This window comes from Coccinella septempunctata, chromosome 1 (assembly GCF_907165205.1).
Source record: "Coccinella septempunctata chromosome 1, icCocSept1.1, whole genome shotgun sequence".
NCBI classification, from domain to species: Eukaryota; Metazoa; Arthropoda; class Insecta; order Coleoptera; family Coccinellidae; genus Coccinella; species Coccinella septempunctata.
The window spans coordinates 68,866,765-68,887,932 of NC_058189.1; the positions used below are offsets into that span (position 1 = coordinate 68,866,765).

The 21,168-nt window shown below is 36.4% G+C and overlaps 1 long non-coding RNA gene and 4 other non-coding genes across 5 annotated transcripts; 2 read left to right on the forward strand and 3 right to left on the reverse strand.

Annotated features, from left to right (window-relative positions):
* Positions 1-10,734: 10,734 nt before the first annotated feature.
* LOC123319452 lies at positions 10,735-11,976 on the reverse strand. The gene is made up of 2 exons (XR_006538489.1): positions 11,935-11,976; positions 10,735-10,992 (listed from the first exon to the last, which is right to left on the reverse strand). It is a non-coding gene; the product is annotated as an uncharacterized LOC123319452 (long non-coding RNA).
* A 418-nt stretch (positions 11,977-12,394) lies between these two features.
* Trnav-cac lies at positions 12,395-12,467 on the reverse strand. The gene has a single exon. It is a non-coding gene; the product is annotated as a tRNA-Val (tRNA).
* A 308-nt stretch (positions 12,468-12,775) lies between these two features.
* Positions 12,776-12,848, forward strand: Trnar-ccu. Its single transcript has one exon. It is a non-coding gene; the product is annotated as a tRNA-Arg (tRNA).
* Positions 12,849-15,413: 2,565 nt separating this feature from the next.
* Trnav-cac lies at positions 15,414-15,486 on the reverse strand. The gene has a single exon. It is a non-coding gene; the product is annotated as a tRNA-Val (tRNA).
* Positions 15,487-21,079: 5,593 nt separating this feature from the next.
* Positions 21,080-21,152, forward strand: Trnav-cac. The gene has a single exon. It is a non-coding gene; the product is annotated as a tRNA-Val (tRNA).
* Positions 21,153-21,168: the final 16 nt, after the last annotated feature.

Below are 21,168 nucleotides of genomic sequence, written 5' to 3' on the forward strand. Positions count from 1 at the left end.
AAGATGCCAGCTAGCGTCATCAAGTATTCCGTTTTCGCGAAGTTGCCATTTCCGTAACCGGAAGAACGATTTCTGGGAGATGAAGATGAAGGAAATTAGGGACTTCTGTTCTGCACGGTACAGAGTTCTTATTCATCATCGGATGGGAAACATCCACTTGAAAATTCTTGTCAGAGTTCGTAAATAAGCTGGAGGTTCATTCGGCTATTTTTCTCCATATAAATATACGAGGATGTATTGATATCTAGTTAGCCTAGACCAGTTCCATTCATAAAAAAATATGGCGTTACCATAGCAACGAACAATAACTCATTAGAAGTGTCAGTGTGATGTCTGAGGTTAAAAAAGTGAACCAGAGTTACGCAATAAATTAAAAGAAAGAAGATGTCCACCGAAATTTTGAAAATCGAAAAATTGGAGTTTCGAGCCATCATCAAGTCCCTGTATTTAAGAGGGTTAAGAGGTGAGCAGATTTACGAAGATATGCTTAATACCCTTGGTGATCCATGTCCTTCGTATGCGACCGTGAAAAATTGGACTTGATCAGACCGTCGAATTGGGCTAAAACGGATATCTGAAGCACTGAATATTTCATACGTACGCGTTCATCATCTTCACGTCCATTTGGGTATGAGAAAAATTGCTGCAAAATGGATCCCCAAATGTTTGAATGTTGACCAAAAGCGTGCAAGGTTAGAAGCATCGCGTTCGATCTATGCTTGATTCGAAAATGATGTAGACTTGGGTACATTTCTACGATCCAGAAACAAAGCAACAATCAATGGAATGGTGACACTCTGGTTCTCCAAGACCTAAGAGGTTTCGTGTCCAAAAATCTGCTGGAAAAGTTCTTGCTTCAGTTTTTTTGGATTGCCATGGAGTAATCGTGATTGACTTTTTGGATAAGGGTAGAACAATAGCCGGAGGTTACTATTCGACATTACTGACCACTCTACGAGAAAAAATTAAAGAGAAAAGACGTGGAAAGCTATCCAAAGGTGTTTTGTTTTTGCAGGACACTCCCCTGCACACAAATCTCATGTTGCCATGCAAAAAATTAGTGATTTTGGGTTTGAATTACTAGAACACCCCCCTTGATCACCACATTTGGCTCCATCCGACTATCATCTCTTTCCTCAACTGAAAAAAAGTTTAAAAGGTCGTAAATTTTCTTGCAACGGGGAGGTAATAAAAGCTGTGGAGGTCTGGTTTGCAGAGCAAGAAAAAATATTTTTTTTGAAAAGTCTAGAGACTTTGCAGGTTCGCTGTAATAAATGTATCCAATTGAGAGGAGAATATGTTGAGTACTAAAATATTTTAACATTGAAATTTCGTTTGGTTCTATATAGTAGGCTTAGAATATATCCTCGTATATTCCATAGAGTTTGTTGCCTATTGTGGTCATAGACATAGAGACATGGACTGAGCATTGCCTTTCCACCTGTGCATTCAATACGGTCAAAAAAAGTGACAGGGAGAAACTGAACATCAGGTAAGCTACTTTTGTCTTTTTCTAGAATTTTTATTGATGGTCGGTCCACATTCTCGTCATGTCAACAGATAAAAAAAAGATGGCTCTCTCTCTCTATAAAAAAGCCAATTTCACGCTGATATTGCTCAGTCCATGTCTATGATTATGGTATACATTTTTTGACATATGTCAAAGACTGTACTACCAACGGAACAAGAATAATATAGAATTTTCGGCCATTTTTGTTGCAATAGTTCGGACAGATTGTTGTTAGCATTCCGGCGCCGAACCATCTAATAAAATCCAATTCCTGCCCGAATCGGAAATCCGAAATATGGCAGATTTCGAACGAACAAACAACCCGATTCAATTCCATAAATTGTTGTTCGAAATCAGCGGGGGGAATTTTTCCATTTACCGCTTTCCAATTTCCACTCCAGGAATGGATTGCATTATGGACCTGTCCTTTATTTTCAGCCGGTTAAATACACTGTCACACCGTTGCAGGTTCAGGAATTAGATCTGCACTCACTGATTAATTTCGACGAAATGTCCCTGTTAAGAGCCGTTAATGAGAATTGCAAGATTGTCTTTTATTTTCGACCATTAATTGAATATCCTTTAAACGCTGCGTTATAGCTTGCTAGTCAAAGGAGACTTCAACGGAAAATTTTTTCAGCTGGAACACATCAACAAAAACAGTACAGCTTCATGTTCAACGTGAAATAACTCAAAAATGATGAAAGTAGATTCTTGAGGTCAAAAAAATCACTTCTTTCCTTAAACATTTTTTTCGAATTGGTTCGGTTTAAGAGCTACAAGCTGTTGAAAAACCATAAAAAATTTTTATTTCAGTTCTCTCTCTTCTCTATCCAATTAAATGAATTTCGGAATATAGTTCACCATTCATTTGAAGAATCATTTTCGAACACAAGATATGACGTCTTCCAGTTTTCTCATTATGACCATGCATTACGTACCATAAAATTACCATAAAATCAAAGAACCAAACTCTTGTAACTGAGTTGGACGCTATCTAATGAATATTTGAACGTTTCAAGAAATGAAAGTATTCTTCATAGTTTCTCGTATAATGCGCCGTTTTCGAGTAATTTGATGTTCAAAAATTGAAAAGTATCAGTGAAATTTGAAAAATTGGCTGAATACAACTCTGTTTAAAAGATCCATATATGTCTAATGTCACAGATTTAGCTAGTTCTTCTGAAGATAATTTTGTTTTCCAGGGGTGACAAGGCTCATTATGAAAACTTAAAATGGCTATATCTTTTATCAGGGCTGAATCAAAAGAAATGGTATAGGAAGAAAGTGTTTATTCTGACATGAAGAATCTACTATTGGAATAGTGAATGAGCCAATGACTCACCCTGTATATAAAGTAGTAGAACAACAGACGAATCTTGATAAAATTGCAATTCCGTCATTGGCGAAGATTTGGGAGGAAACGAAAAGTCACCTGCACTGTAGTATGCCACTGGTAATACGTTTATTTGACATAATTCAGTAGGGATTATAACAGCTGTACTTCCTGCAAATGTGACTATAATAATAGGTCAAATAGATTCGAAGAATTCCTCAAAAATCATTAAAAGTTTTCAAATAAAACAAAAACACCCTGTAACTCAGACAGGAGACATATTTCATGTGGGTGATTTGCATTCGATCCTTAAAAATAGACATTTCGGAGGAACTAATTTTGAAAGGACCGTTGAGGACCAAATAAGTTTTGGTTAAGCTCATGTTTCGTGATATTCAGTGGGTTTTTTTGAATACTTAATAATTGTCTTAGGAAATATCGTTCAGTTAATATTATTTATCCCTTAGTGGGGATATGAGGGTACAGGTCGATCTTTCATTAAATTAGCTGGATTCTTTTTTTTTTTTGAGGTACACGTTTGTTTTCTAAATCTGGTATAGGCCGAGCCTGCAGGACTCAACGATACACCAATGCGTACATTTCCCATCTTTGCGTTGATTCCAAGAAAAAGGAGCCTAATAAAGAACCAGATCCCCACCAGCCTCGCAATAAATGTAGTCAACTGATCCTTTGAAATATAGTAGGCGTCATCCTGGATTAATTCCCTTGTATTAGAATTTAACGCACAGTATAATTGCCTTCTCTTCTTTCCCTCTTAGATCCCTATTTCCTGCGTTTTAGGCTTCGTTTTGTCCGACTAGACTATAGCCAAAGGTTTTGTCTTATCCCCAAAACATCCCCCCAGTAAATAAAGGTAAGCAATGAGGATAACCCGAAAAAAAATTCGAAAATTTTATATACACAAATATACTCCATTCACTTTTATTTTAGCACTCGGTTGGCCATGGAAATTTGACACATTTGACATTTCACTCTGTATAGTACGAAAATGTGGGGTTATGACGCATGTCAAAACATTTTTGGGTTTTAAATCAACGCTAAGTTGCCCGTTCTACGTAAAAGTTTCTGTTATTACGTATTTTATCACAATGCCGAATCTCTTCGGAAAATATGTGACGAACATAATTGAAGTTAATACAAACTGATTGAAGGCATACCAAATCTAGTTATTTGCATGGAAAATACAAGAGATCAGTATAATATAATATGCACTAGCTTGAGGATAGTTAATGTTCGTTATCTTCTTTGGCTAAAGTTTGAATACGTTACATCAGTTGTAGATTTCAAAAATATTAACTGGAAGATGAAATGCATATGTTGCAGTGTTGAAGTGGTATTCCCGAAGGAATTAATAAATAATTACAAGAATGTTAAATTCTTCAACAAAAATCATCTTGCATCAATATAAGTAAAAGGAATTAAAGGAAGTTTCAATCAAGATCAAAAATTTCACATGAATAAACAATTAGCAGGACAACTGGCGCGTATTTGTGGCTGTTCATCTTAATACATTGATATAATAATAATAATTAGGCATTTATTGGTACCTTAAGACATTTACAATGTATAGGACAAGTCAAATGAAAAATAGAAAAATCAATTTTCGGGAATTTATTCTACGTTGACATTCATCGAAAATCCTGTAGTAAACTTTTAGCATTAATTCACTCAAACATAAAATTCTCAAATGCCACCACTTTTTTAGGTTTCCCAATAGAAGGAAATTCTTTGTCATCCTTTTCATTCACAATCTTTCTGATTGTGGAAATATTCAGCTGAAATATAAATCGTTTAGATTCAGATGAAACATTATATAAATTCTCTTACATTGAATATATTCGCTACTGTCTGACGTATTGTGGATTTTAGAGTATCAGGGTATAACTATTTGAATGAGCGGACCTGAATTCTAAATAGCACTTCCTGAAACCCTGTCTCTTTTTTCAATCACTGTCGGCATTTTCGTAATAAAAATTGATATTAGTTGTGGCAACGGCGTTATGAACTTAACGGCATTTCATGAGTGCCAACCTTACTCTGTTCTAGTTACAAAAACTTCTGATAATTATTTCATGGCCGACTGCTAAAATAAATGTGAATGGAGTATATGTAAAAATTTCATCACTGCCTCGACTGCTTGGTTATGCATTTTTGCTGCAGTTCATGGACCTTCCAATCTCCGCGAAAACGATACAAAATGTCTGAATTTTACGGTTTTCGGCCTCAAAGATGCGCGGTTTCCTCTTTTATCGGCTTCCACAGGATTTTTACGATGTTTTGATAGGCAGATCCCGGATATATTGATATAATACGCATTTTCAGAACATAGACGGTCGTAAATTTGTTTCTGCAATATCCTTGATTTAGCCGGGTCTGAATTTTTACGACAGGGGATATGGCTTGTTGAAAACTGGATAAAATGCGGCAAAAGTGAAGATTCGCTGAATTTTCGGTATTTCCTATAAAAAATATACTTTTCGATCTGTTAATCTCGGAGAGCATGGCAACGGTACTTGCTCATTCCAGTTTTACCCTGTGGTTATCATCACATTTCACACATGGAATGCAGAAAGTGAAGCTGTAATTGCGGTCATACTAACCGCCTTCGAAGGAATTCGCCATGGTCGGAATTATGAAGTAATTTATTTTTTTTATGGACTTCATTTCCAACGTCTCCGGTTAATGCACCGTCGTAAGAAAGTTAGGACGTTAATAAGATCTTAATACTATTTTCCATTGGGACCCAAATCGATGCTCTCTCTTGTCGTTTTTAGATAGTACGGAATCAAGTTTAATATCTACTCCATTCACTTTTATTTCAGCAGTCTGTTGACCATGGGAATTTGACACATTTCACTCTGTATAGTACGAAAATGTGGGGTTATGACGCTTGTCAAAACATTTTTGGGTTTTAAATCAACGCTATGTTGCCCGTTCTACGTAAAAGTTTCTGTTATTACGTATTTCATCACAATGCCGAATCTCTTCGGAAAATATTTAACGAACGTAAGTTTATACAAACTGATTGAAGGCATACCAAATCCAGTTATTTGCATGGAAAATACAAGAGATCAGTATAATATAATATGCACTAGCTTGAGGATAGTTAATGTTCGTTTTCTTCTTTGGCTAAAGTTTGAATACGTTACATCAGTTGTAGATTTCGAAAATATTGACTGGAAGATGAAATTCATATGTTGCAGTGGTTAGGAATGGGTATCTCCCGAAGGAATTAACAAATAATTACAAGAATGTTAAATTCTCCAACAAAAATCATCTTGCATCAATATATGTAAAAGGAATTGAAGGAAGTTTCAAGTCAAGCTGAACTTCACCTTTGAACCAAAATTTCACATGAATAAAGAATTAACAGGACAACTGTCGCGTATTTGATGTTCATCTTAATAATAATAATAATAATAATAATAAACTTTATTAATCCTTTTGGACATTATGAAAATGTATAGGACAAGTCATACAAAATAACAAACATAAGAAAAGAACTACAATAAAAAAAAAATTACAGATTCAACTGATGGAGTCCTTGAGGAACTCGTCTATACTGTAGTAACATCTCTTGAGCAATAACAACTTGACCTCTCTCTTGAAAGACCTTCCATTCATGGATTTCAATCTACTGGGCAACCGGTTATACAATTTGATACCCATATAGCTTGGTGATGACTCATATTTAGCTGTATGATGTCGGGGAAAGGCAATAGTGTCATAGTTTCGTGTTCCATACTCGTGAAAGTCAGAGCATTTCTTGAAGTTACTTACGTTCAGATGGACGTAGACAAGGCTATTGATAATAAATACACAGGGGAAGGGAAGAATTTGAAATTGGTAGAAAATCGGACGGCATGAATCACATGGGCGAAGTTTGAAAATGAGGCGTATGATACGTTTCTGGGAAATAAACACCCGATTAGACCCTACCGAGGAGCCCCAGAGAACAACGTTGTAACTTAAATGGCTATAAGCCATGCTGTAATAAATAGTCAGCAGCTCCTCGACAGGGAGACAACTCCTGAGTCGTAATAAAGCATAGTAAGCAGTGTTTAGCTTACCACAAACATGATCAGTAGAGGTATCATCAGCGAACATCACCAGTATATTGGCTACCACATATGCAGGCAGATCGTTTATGAACAGTAGAAACAGTAGTGGGCCCAGAACAGATCCTTGAGCGACACCTAGGCTGTTAGTGTGTTCGTCAGATGTAGCGTCATTCAATCGAACATAAATTCTGCGATCAGATAAAAAAGTCCTGACCCAATCCAGAAACACACCCCTGAATCCCATTTGGTACATCTTATCCAGAATGAAACGATGTTGCAGAGTGTCGAACGCCTTCGACAGATCAAAAAATATACCTGCCACGTACTCACCGCAGTCAAGGCTCTTGTAGACAAATTCAAAAAATTCACAACTGGCCGTTTGGGTTGACCTACCATGTCTGAAGCCGTGTTGCTGATCAGATAGTATGGAGTACTTTGTCAAATAATTGTACATGCGATTGTATATTATTCTTTCAAAAATCTTGGACAATTGACTTAAGATGGAGATAGGTCGATAATTTGTTATATCCTGGCTGTCACCCTTCTTGTGGACTGGTAAAATCCGTGCCAATTTAAGGACAGATGGGAAATGCCCAGAGGACACTGATTCATTTAGTAAATGAGAAATAGGTTCAGAAATCAAAGGAGCCAAGACCTTGAGGGCTCTGGCTGATATCATATCAGGTCCTGGGCTACCACCATTCTTCAGTCCGCAAATGGTAGACGAAACTTCCTGGGCAGTAGCAGGAAAGAAAAAGAAATTACTATTAAGGGAAGTCTGCAAGGTGCAAGAACTAGAAAGGGAAACGCCAAAATATGTATGAACAGAGGCAGCATTAACCTCGGTGAAAAATTTGGCAAAGGCCTCCGACACCTTCTGTGGACAAGAAATGAGTTCATTGTCAACCCGGAGAGTGATGTTATTCTCGGATTTGACTCTATTATTCAATTCCTTATTAACTAACTTCCAAACTGTTTTGCAAACATTATCTGAACTATGTAGAATTTTTTTGTTGTAAGCCAATTTAGAGAACTTCAATAATTGATTGTACTCAGATTTCGCACTACTATATAAGTGTGAAGCCTCGAGCGTGTTCAAGTTCTTCGTCAGCCAGTGCAGGTTCCTCAAATTGTCCCGAGCTGAAATGATTGTGGCATCGATCCAACCAGGTTTTTGGCGAGAAGGAAAGCAATTTATACGTTTTAGTGGAAAGGCTGTGTCAAATGTTGACTTCATTAAGGTAACAAACTTCTCGAACTTGTCCTCAAGGGCCGAATCAAAATGTATCCACTGAAAATCAGCACGCTCAATTAACGAATAGAAAATCTTCCAGTTATTATCCGACATAGTTCTCATTATTTTTTCCTTAGAGGCGCAAGGATCGTTACCACGACAAACATATTCTAGTATAATTGCTCTATGGTCAGCAATGAACGCTTCAAACACACTTGCATGAACTAATTGAGAGTTAGCATTAGTGGCTATATAATCAACCTTCGTGGAGGAGGTTAGGCCATTCGAACCTGTAACAACCCTAGTTGGGTCCCTTGAGGTAACTGATAGATTATGACGTAAAAACAAGTCATTTAAAGATCGATATTGTGGAGAGAGGGATAGATAGTCTATATTGAGGTCTCCACATAAGAAAATAACATCAGAGGCAGTACTGCAGTACGTAAGTACATATTCTAAAGAATTGAGAAACAGGTCGCAATCACCTGAAGGAGGTCTATAAACACTTAAAACACAAAAAGTATCCTCACCATATTTTATCTTAACTGCACACAGTTCACAGTGCATTTCCACTGAGTATTTAGTCACATTAAGCTGCTGTACTCGGAGGCCCGACCTGACATAAATAACAACACCACCATGTTCGCGGCTTGGTCTGGTATAAAAGGAAGCAATCTGATAACCTGCTATCGTCATGTAGGATAACTTCTCTGAAGAACACCAATGTTCAGCCACACTCAGTAAATCCGGGCTTGAAGAACTAAGTAAAACTTCCAAAGATGTGAACTTGCTAGCAATGCTTCGTGCATTTATCTGCATTATCTTGAACTTAGGTCTACCACTTTTGTCGTTTCCATGTTCCGAGATGGACTTTTCGGAAAAGGAGGATCCATCAGCCGACGTCTGATAAAAAACCTATTAACGGTTACTCCCTCTGGCCAAAATGCGGACTCCATTACCTGTGTTAAGTATTGGGATGGAAGTGATAGTTTAAAGGAGGAGTAGACTTCAGGATATCAGGATTCATTGATATAATAATAATAATTAGGTATTTATTGGTACCTTAAGACATTTACAATGTATAGGACAAGTGAAATGAAAAATCGAAAATTCAATTTTCGGGAACTTATTCTCCGATGACATTAATCGAAAATCCTGTAGTAAACTTTTCGCATTAATTCACTCAAACATGAAATTCTGAAAAGCCACCACTTGTTTGGGTCTCCCAATAGAAGGAAATTCTTTGTCATCCTCTTCATTCACAATCTTTCTGATTGTGAAAATATTCAGCTGAAATATAAGTCGTTTAGATTCAGATGAAACATTATATAAATTCTCTTACATTGAATATGTTCGCTTCCGTCTGACGTATTGTGGATTTTAGAATATCAGGGTTTAACTATTTGAATGAGCGGACCTGAATTATAAATAGCACTTCCTGAAACCCTGTTTCTTTTTTCAACCACTTTCGGCATTTTCGTAATAAAAATTGATATTGGTTGTGGCAACGGCGATATGACATTAACGACATTTCATGAGTGCCAACCTTACTCCGTTCTAGTTACAAAAACTTTAGAAAATTATTTCATGGTCGACCAACTGCTAAAATAAATATGAATAGAGTATATCTAGTCGAAATGTTCATTCTAAAAATCAAAATTTCAATTCTTAACATGTCAATCAATCGCAGTTTCGTAAAAAACGTCTTTCAGGGAAAATATATGAATTCTTATTATGATGAGTTTATGGAAGGTATACTTTGTTAATTAGTTCCTTATTTTCATAATAATTAAAGTTACAAGTCAGTAAAACAGCGGGAAATGCATTTCATCTAAATTCTTCATCACAATGAGGAATCTACATTTATTGGCTTCCTTATAATATCATTTTATGGATCTAGGAGAAAGCACTTTGTGTTATCCTCGAGACCTTATTTCTGTTTCAGATGCTGCCTCACTTAGGCTGCAAATTACACCAAAGTCAATGAGACATCCCGCTTTATCGTTGTCTCAGCAGAAATCGCTCTGCAACTGATTGACTACAATCCAAAGTTCCAACATATTTTTGGAACCTCCTACAACTCGTTCCTCATATGGTGAAAAAAGTCGATACACCCCTACTTTGAGAATGACAGGACTATGAACACTCTATATCCTTTGTAATGTTTTACCGCTTTGTCCCAGTTTCAATAACATCGCCTTCTCAGCTCCCCTTCTTATCAAACCGGCATTATCCAACTCTAACAGGTAACATATGGCCAGGGCTGTTCCTGTTCGGGCTAGAACTTCTAATAAAGTTTGTTTCGCAAAAAATGGGGTTGGAATATCTACCCTCATTCCTATTTGATTGTATTCTTACGCTTTCCGGAGTTTGGTCGACATACAACGAGACTTTATTCGATACTTTCCCTGAATTTCATTCTATTAGGCAATCCAATCACCTGTCAAAATATTTCAATATGGCGGTCGGTTGGCAAACAACGTTTGGTTACCTTTCGTAATTTGGAACTTTTGGAAGCTTTTTCTCAATAATTAACATTGATTGGTGTTAAATATCGTTTAGTTTTTTTGATATATATATAGTGAATAGTGAGAACTAAGTTTTATTCCGAAAGAAAAATGCCTGTAACAAGTATTATGGTTAATTGTGGAAGTCGTGCAGATCGGTACCATAAGGATTTTTTCGTATACCTACTGTGACAAAATCTGTGCATTACCTACATATTAACGAAGAAGGGATATGTGGTTAGCAGCTCAAGAGAGAAGATCTAACTGAATCAATTATTAGGAACCAAGGAGTATGTAGCAGACATTTCATAACGGGTAGGTACCTAAGAAGAATATCTATGTGTCTGTATTCATATACCTATAAGGGAAACTGAATATACAGTGATTTCTTTCGAATACGTTTGTATAAAGGTTTAACTTTCTAAAAATATGTAAAATTTTCTATTCATTTTTTAGTGTAACGAAGGAAGTAATCTGGGTGATACAGAGCAAGCAGGGCAAAGCAGATTGAGAGGCTGTGCTAAACAAACAGACTTGACAATGACCATGTTAAGTACACAAGTTGAGGTTGAGCAGTTCAACTTTGCCACCAGAAAAATAGAAGACTTAGAAAAGAAAGTTCGAAACACTCCTCGGTGACTAATGGACCATATCAATAATGTATTTTTGTGGAAGTATTATTGTGGGTTCGATCATAAATTCATCAAAGCAGCTATTTTTCCAGAAATAGAACCTCACATTTCATCAACATCAACAACAGTACTGAGTCCTAACAATCAAATGTTACTCACATTAGTAAAATTGACGTATGTTTGAACAATAAAAATATTTGAGAGAAACTCAATTGTGTTGATCTGCATTTATTTACTATACTAAAAACATATACATAGATATATAAATTTTATTGTACTTCAGTAATTATTAATGAATACAGTGCAAACAAGTTTGCATGATTTATTTCCATTAATCAAATCGAACGATACTTACACCAAAATGGTTAATTCAATGAAGAAATTATAGAGAATAATATTTTGATTATTTGACAAAAGGTCCTACATAATGAAAAGGATCCACACAAGTTTTGTTACAAAAACAGCGAAGAGAATTAGGTGAAAAAGCACCAATGATGTTTTGCTCTGAACTCACCAAACCCATAATTATTGAATTTCAATTCATGCAAGGCTAACAAAACATTTTCTAAATTATATATTGAATGAATAAGAACGTGACATTAGTGTATGTACATTATCTATAATGATATTCACCATTTTTTTAAGAAATTTAAGTGAAACAAAAATCTCTGCTTGCCAACCAAGCGCCATATTTGACAGTTGAAAGTCACGTGGTCTGGATTCCCTAATTGAGTGGTTCAGTATTCAAATTTTCCAATTATGGATGGGAGGCGCCCTGTTACTATAAATATACCTGGAGACTACCTACCTCTAGTCTTTATACTACATTGCCTCTATCGATTTATAGAAGAATATCTTTGAATATTTGCATTTGTTTTTGGTCAAAGACTTTTAGGTTAAAGCTTCCCCTACAAACCTTCTCTGCTGTTCGTTGAACGCCCACTGAAAACAAAAAAAGTTGGTTCCGCCCGGGGACCTTCTGCGTGTAAAGCAGACGTGATAACCGCTACACTACGGAACCACATACCTTTATTCGAAGTTACCTTTTTGAAAAAGTAGCTAGGTCAACACCTTTAGAGCTTGAATAAAAAGATGGTTCCGCCCGGGATCGAACCGGGGACCTTCTGCGTGTGAAGCAGACGTGATAACCACTACACTACGGAACCTGCTTGCTTTTAGGAAAATAGCTGTCATAAAAAAATATTGATTGAGAAAACGTGAAAAGTTTTGAAAAATTTGAGCTCAGTTTTTAATCTCATATCTCATAATCAGTGATGCATTTGTCATTTCAATGGTATTTTGGCTAATGTCTGTTTAAGCCCCTTCTCCACGATTTTCAATATATTTTATCAGACAATTCTTTTTAATTTTTGGTGTAGTGTGATTATAGTTTGGATTTCAGTATTGGAAAACCAGTAATTGAAAAAAACTAGGTAAAATATCTATGATACACTATTTTCTCTAAATTAGCACAGCCCCTGTGGCCTAATGGATAAGGCATCGGCCTCCTAAGCCGGGGATTGTGGGTTCGAGTCCCACCAGGGGTACGAATATTTTTATTCATCGAAACGTCTTGACGTTAGTAAGGAATATCCTCTGGAAATTTCATGGATCTCACTGCAACCGTTTGGTTTTGAAGAATTTTTAAGTCACCCCATTTTTTTCGAAGGTCTACTTTCGACATAATATGTATCTCACAGAAAAATCAGCCTAAATCTAAAAGTGATACGTATTCTGAATAAGCAACTCTTCTTGTAATAAATATCCAAAGTTCTAGTTGGCTTTATTGCGATCGTAGACATATAGATATGATAAAGAGTCTATGATTACGATAGAATTCAATATCAAATTTCCATAGAATTCTGATGCGTCGGTCGATTTGAATGATTTAAACACTTTTCTGCATTGTCTTGAATCGTAGATTGAGAAAACTGATTAGTTTGGAACGAAATTCTCAAGGTTCAGGAATTACATTCAACTTTATCACCTTTTTAGGAGATCTTAAGGGCACCAAGTTTGCGACTTCATCAGGCAAAAACTGGTTTGTTCGGACAACTCCCGATTTTTTTCTAGTTTGATAAACTAGTTAGGAATATCCTCTGAACATTTCATGGACTTCAGCGCTAAGGTTTGGTCGTGAAGAATTTTTGAGTGACCCCATCTTTTGCGGAATTTTTCGAAGGTCAACTTTGGCAAATGTATCTTCCAGAAAAATCAGCTCAAAGCTAAAAGTGATACATATTCTGAAAGAGCAACTGTTTTTGTAATAAATTTCAAAATTTCATCGAACTCGGAGCAGCCCTTTGGGCTTGACGGATCTGTAAGCATCTTTCTCGTAATTTTTCGAAGTCCAACTTTAGCCATGCGTATCTCCTAGAAAAATCATCGTAGAGCTAAAAGTGATACATATTCTGAAAGAGCAACTCTTCTAGTAATAAATCTCCAAAATTCTAGTTGGCTTTATTGCGATCATAGACATATAGATATTGTATAGATTCAATGATTGCGATAGAATTGAATATCGTTCGAGACTAATTTTCATGGAATTCTAATGCGTTGGTCGATTTGGATGATTTAAACACTTTTCTGCATTGTCTTGAATCGTAGATTGAGAAAATTGATTAGTTCGGAACGAATTTCCCAAGGTTCAGAAAAAACATTCCACTTTATCGCCCTTTTTTTTTGGAGATCTTGAGGGGACCAAGTTTGCGACTTCACCAGGCAAAAACTGGTTTGTTCAGACAACTCCCGATTTTTTTTTAGTCGGATAAACTAGTTAGGAATATCCTCTGAGAATTTCATGGACTTCAGTGCTAAGGTTTGGTCTTGAAGAATTTTTAAGTGACCCCATCTTTTTCGGAATTTATCAAAGGTAAAATTTTGACGAATGTATCTTCCAGAAAAATCAGCTTAAAGCTAAAAGTGATACATATTCTGAAAGAGCAACTCTTCTAGTGATGAATTTCAGAGGTAATCTGATTTTTGAGAAAAAAATTTGGATATTTCTCCCAATTTCAGCTGGATTCAATTATTTTTTTTTTCTAGAATCTCCTGTTCGATATTCATCCATTTTTTCTGACTCACCCCGTACATTTTTTGTCGTCTATGAATTAAGAGATCTCGATGGTCGATTTGATTCCATCCAAACAGTAACCCCAATGCGTTACCCTGTACGGAAGACGCCGGTCCCCTTGTCCCATTCAGTCTTTTACTTATGGACGTTATGTTCCTTCCTGGAAGAAAGAAGAAGAGACATACTGTTCCCGGCTTGCGAAGCCGCAGAAGGAGCATAAAAATCCAGCTGCGCTCAATGGCGTTCCATATTTCTTACTTATATCTGCCCGGGCCGTCTCCATATCCTATTTCTTTGTATCTGGTCAATAATTCTTGTATTCCGGGAATTCGAATGTATGTAATAGGTCCTATAAATCTCTGAGAGCGGTGTTTCCGCGTCTAGCGCGAATAGAAATTCGATTCTAGAGGTTTCGGGAGGAGAGAAGGTAACTGTAGGTTGTTGGACCCATCAAAGATCGAAAATCGTTCACGGTGAAGTTACACAAATTGAATTTGAAAAAGTGATGCACCAACGATTTTGAGGAGAGCTTACTTATTTCCCTGATTTCTGACGCATGTTACCATGCAAATCACAGAAATAAGCCTTAAGGCCTCAAATCCGTTGCTGCAGACGATTTTGTGTATAGGGTGTTTTCAAAGGTGAGACTTTTTTTGACAGAAGCTAGAAGTCATCAAAATTCACCAAAAATTGTCTACGAGTATATAAAATATTCAAGATAGCTGAGCTACAACCCCTAGAATTTAGACAAAGTTTCATTACATTTCAAGTACGGGACTGAGGAAGGTTCTACCTTCTGTTAAAAAAAGTCTCACCTTCACATACACCTTGAATTTAGATAAAATACTATCATATCTTTTAGAATATTTTTTGAGAGCAACGCGGTCCTCCATTGAACTTTTTCCAGTTCAACTTTTATCTCTGATAATATGGGAAATATAAGCATCGTTAGAATAATCTAGGTCGTTTGAAGTGACAAGAATGAAATCATACCACTGGCTTAATCATTTAGGTCTAGCTACCGCAAAATTAAAAAAGCTGGTTCCGCCCGGGTTCGAACCGGGGACCTTCTGCGTGTGAAGCAGACGTGATAACCGCTACACTACGGAACCTGTTGAAAGTATAAAGCATTATAACTGCATACAAAATAAATATTTATTGATACAACCATTTTCCTACATTTGGTTGTAAAAAGGACCATGGCCTGCCTTTACATTCTAAGATTGTGGGTTTTCCTCGTACTGTTGTGACTGTGACTTGCCTTGGCGTGCCAGACTATTGCCTCATAAGCGATTATTAACAGTCATGACGTACATTCGTCATAATATTTAAGGGTTGCAGCCCGAGGTTATACCAGCCATACTTATGCATATCATTTAACTTATTGTTTTTTCAAGCATCACTATACACCACTGAAGCTTGATATGTAGGTTCCATCCCAGATACATTCAACTCCAGAACCCTATTCTATGATATCTCCATTGCCTTCAATGCCTTCAATGAATAAAAAAAAAATGGAATTTCTTGCTGCGGAATGTTGATAAATGAACAGCTGCATTAAAACACAGGTAATGCGACCTTCACATAGTTATTACTTCACGTCATGGAACGTAAGTTAGCTCGATGCAACCTTTCGGTCTTGACGATTATTTCATTGATTCCATCTTCTTGGAAATTTTTGTATAGTCAACGTTAGAGTCGTTTATCTCTGAATGAAAGTAACCGTAGATGGAAATGTGATATATATTCTGAAAGAGCAATTCTTCTAGTAATAAATCTAAGAATTTCATCTATGTCGGCGCAACCGTTCGCTCTTGACGAATTTTTAACTGAACCCATCTTTTTCAGGATTTTTCGAAGGTCAGCTTTCGAGTCGTTTATCTCTCGATAAAAGTAACCATCATTAGAAATGTGGTACATATTCTGAAAGAGCAACTCTTCTAGTAATAAATCTGAGAATTTCATCCATCTCGGCGCAACCGTTCGCTCTTGACGAATTTTTAACTGAACCCATCTTTTTCAGGATTTTTCGAAGGTCAGCTTTCGAGTCGTTTATCTCTCGATAAAAGTAACCATCATTAGAAATGTGGTACATATTCTGAAAGAGCAACTCTTCTAGTAATAAATCTGAAAATTTCATGGAGCTCGATATAAGTATATCTCATCCAGAGAGCCTACAACTACGCAACTTCTCGGCATACCATTGTCGACTAGTCCCGTACTACTCACATCTCATTAGGCGTTCCGATTTTTCCACGATCGATAATTTTCAATTAAAACGAGAAAAACGTTGCAACATGCATGGAGAACCGTTAAGTCGATTGTTCAATTATTTATTATTCAATATGATCGAAAAATTGCGTAAGGTACTTGTTTGTAACGTTAAATAGCAACAAAGAATGATCGGCGATGTGATGTAATGCGTTTTTCCATTATCGATGAGGAATGCGATGCTGACAGATTATTATGAATTGGATAATGTGAGCTTGGTAAATCGAGCTGTTATTCTGTATTGAGATGTCTTCCTTGTGTTGCAAAAGAGTGGGAAATCTTATTTTAGATTCTCTTTCTATGGCACCTAATATTGGAGAACGAAAAAGTTAGTCATAGAAGAACATCTATTTGAAAACATCTATATATACTCCATTCACGTTTATTTTAGCAGACAGTTGGCTATGAAATAATTTTCTCAAGTTTTTGTTACTAGAACGGAGTAAGGTTGGCACTCATGAAATGTCGTTAATGTCATAACGCCGTTGCCACAACTAATATCAATTTTTATTACGAAAATGCCGAAAGTGATTGAAAAAAGAGACAGGGTTTCGGGAAGTGCTATTTAGAATTCAGGCCCGCTCATACAAATAGTCATACCCTGATATTCTAAAATCCACAATACGTCAGACGGTAGCGAACATATTCAATGTAAGAGAATTTATATAATATTTCATATGAAACTAAACGACTTATATTTCAGCTGAATATTTCCACAATCAGAAAGATTGTGAATGAAGAGGATGACAAAGAATTTCCTTCTATTGGGAGACCCCAAAAAGTGGTGGCATTTGAGAATTTTATGTTTGAGTGAATTAATGAGAAAAGTTCACTACAGGATTTTCGATGAATGTCATCGTAGAATAAGTTCTCGAAAATTGATTTTTTTATTTTACATTTGACTCGTTCTATACATTGTAAATGTCTTAAGGTACCAATAAATACCTAATTATCTCTCAATGTATTAAGATGAACAGAAACAAATACGTGCCAGTTGTCCTGCTAATTGTTTATTCATGTGAAATTTTTGTTTAAAGGTGAAGTTCATCTTGATTGAAACTTCCTTTAATCCCTTGTACTTATGTTGATACAAGATGATTTTTGTTGAAGAATTAAACACTCTTGTAATCATCTGTTAATATCTTCGGGAGATACCCATTCCCAACCACTGCATCATATGTATTTCTTCTTCGGGTTAATATTTTTGAAATCTACAATGGATGTAACGTATTCAAACTTTAGCCAAAGAAGATAACGAACATTAACTCTCCTCAAGCTAGTGCATATTATGATATTATACTGATCTCTTGTATTTTCCATGCAAATAACTGGATTTGGTATGCCTTCAATCAGTTTGTATAAACTTCAATTATGTTCGTCACATATTTTCCGAAGAGATTCGACATTGTGATAAAATACGTAATAACAGAAACTTTTACGTAGAACGGGCAACATAGCGTTGATTTAAAACCAAAAAATGTTTTGACAAGCTTCATAACCCCACATTTCCGTACTATACAGAGTGAAATGTGTCAAATTTCCATGGCCAACCGAGTGCTAAAATAAAAGTGAAGTGAGTATAGTTGAAACCTATGTGTGTTTGCGTATTACACACGTAGGTACACAATATGGTCCTTATGCTATTCAACGGCTTAATTCAGAACTATTAAAAGAAACTCATTTGTTATAGATTTCCAACTCAAGAATGAATGAAATCATTTCAAATCTTTTTGAAACCCAAGGCTGCATTGAGTGTTAAACACTGGAAGTTCTCAATGATAATAATTTCAAAATTTCTGGTATTATTTTGATGACAGAGGAACGATAGGCCCATCCTGCACAGAAGCAACGTCTAGCGTAGACTTCTGAAATTTCATCCATTTCAGATGGTCGGTCTCTTATACCGTTGCTCCATTGCGGCCAAACTCGCAGGTTTCCCGCTGTGAAACGTTCTCCAATTTCCCCTACGGTGGGGAATCGGTCATCTGCCCCATTAAGACTTTCATTCCGTTCCATTTACTGTTTCAGGAAACTCATATTAGGTGGGATAATGTGAAAAATGTCTGAGGATGCAAAAGAATAATATGCCGTAAATATATAAGTTTATACGGACGCCAAAGTTTCATCCGTTATACCCTTGTAAGTCCTCTCCAACTCCGTTCCGGGTTGAGGCCATTTTGAGGGTTTTTCCTCCGTGGAAAATCTTAATGTATTCTAGGGGAAAGGGATTTGGTGAATCTTTAATCAATGACGTTGAATGAAGACTTTTTGGCACGTTGTATGAGGATGTATTGATATCTAGTTAGCCTAGACCAGTTTCATGCATAAAAAAAATATTGCGTTACCATAGCAACGAACAATAACTCATTAGAAGTGTCAGTGTGAAGTTTGAGGTCAAAAAAGTAAACCAGAGTTGCTCAATAAATTAAAAGAAAGAAGATGTCCACCGAAATTGTGAAAATCGAAAAATTGGAGTTTCGAGCCATCATCAAATACCTGTATTTAAAAAGGTTGAGAGGTAAGCAGATTTACGAAGATATGCTTAATACCTTTGGTGATCAACGTCCTTCGTATGCGACCGTGAAAAATTGGACTGCAAGCTTCAGAAAAGGTGAATTTTCCATTGAAGATGATGACCGATGGGGAAGGCCAGTTTCTGTGTCAGTCCCCGAAAATATCGATGCATTTTATGACATGATTTTATCAGACCGTCGAATAGGGCTAAAACGGATATCTGAAGCACTAAATATTTCATATGAACGAGTCATCATATAGTTCACGTCAATTTGGACATGAGAAAAGTGGCTGCAAATTTGATCCCCAAATGTTTGAATGTGGACCAAAAGCGTGCAAGGATAAAAGCTCGATTTGAAAACGATGTAGACTTCTTAAACCGAATTGTTACTATGGATGAGACTAGGGTACATTTCTACGATCCAGAAACAAAGCAACAATCGATGGAATGGCGACACTCTGGTTCTCCAAGACCTAAGAAATTTTGTATCCAAAAATCTGCTGGAAAAGTTCTAGCTTCAGTTTTTTGGGATTGCCATGGAGTAATCATGATTGATTTTTTGGATAAGGGTAGAACAATAACCGAAGATTACTATTCGACATTACTGACCACTCTACGAGAAAAAATTAAAGAGAAGAGACGTGGAAAGCTATCCAAAGGTGTTTTGTTTTTGCAGGAAAACGCCCCTGCACACAAATCTCATGATGCCATGCAAAACATTCCTGATTTAGGGTTTGAATTACTAGAACACACCCTTTATTCACCAGATTTGGCTCCATCCGACTATCATCTCTTTCATCAACTGGAAAAAAGTTTAAAAGGTCGTAAATTTTCTTCCAACGAGGAGGTATTAAAAGTGGAGGTCTGGTTTGCAGAGCAAGAAGAAACATTTTTTTTTAAAGGTCTAGAGACGTTGCAGGTTCCCTGTAATAAATGTATCCAATTAAGAGGAGAATGTATTGAGTTATGAAATATTTTGACATTGAAATTTTGTTTGGTTCTATAGTAGGCTAAGAATTTTTCAATATATCCTCGTAATATATGAAGGAAAATCCAAATAGACGTGTCAATATTAGTCTGGAACCGTACAATATAACATACACAGCAGAACATAGAAAACAATTATTCCCTGACTGAATAGAAACTGCAATGGAGTGCAGGCTTGTTTCCAAACAATTTCGATTGCTGCTTGATAGCTCCATTTCTAAGCAGCAGCATTGAAGTTGCAATTTGCGGGGGTCGGAAGTTATCTGGGAAATTCATTAAATGGCGTATTTGCGATAAACTCAGGGTCCGGCAGTAGACAATGCCAGACAAAGTGTCGAAAATTGCTGGTTTCGTGCCTGTCAATAAAATAGTGCGAAATGGGAAGCGTGTCGGCCACATCCAGTGTTCTGACAGTGGGTCAGTTTTACATGCGGTTTATCCGATATGCATTGGTGGGTATCGATGTTCGTTAATTATTGCTTTTAGCCAGGTCCTTTGGACATATTGTGTTGGTGTTTTTGCAAGATTTTATAGGTATTGATCAACTTTTTACAATATAAATTGGAATTCATAGTTATGAATACTATTCTTTCCTTCCTACTTCCTACAGATTAATGTTATGTATCTTTAGTAATCGATGCAGATGCAGCTAAAATAAAACATTTTATTGCATGATATTGATGATTGATGGAAATTATAGGACAATATCATGCCAATGAATTTATTGCACCGATCTGGTTGAGTAATAAGATTGTAGGTGAATTTTTGGTAACTATCTGAAAAGGTAATGGTTTACTAATTTATGTAGAAACCTACACGCCTGCCTTCCACGGAGAAAAACTCCAGGCGGAACCAATTGGTATATATAAATTTAACAGTTATGTGATTTTTGTTTATGAAAAATCATCTTGAAGAGTTTCACTCATAACGTCGGTTCCGTAGTGTAGCGGTTATCACGTCTGCTTCACACGCAGAAGATCCCCGGTTCGAACCCGGGCGGAACCATCTTTTGGTAGAGGAA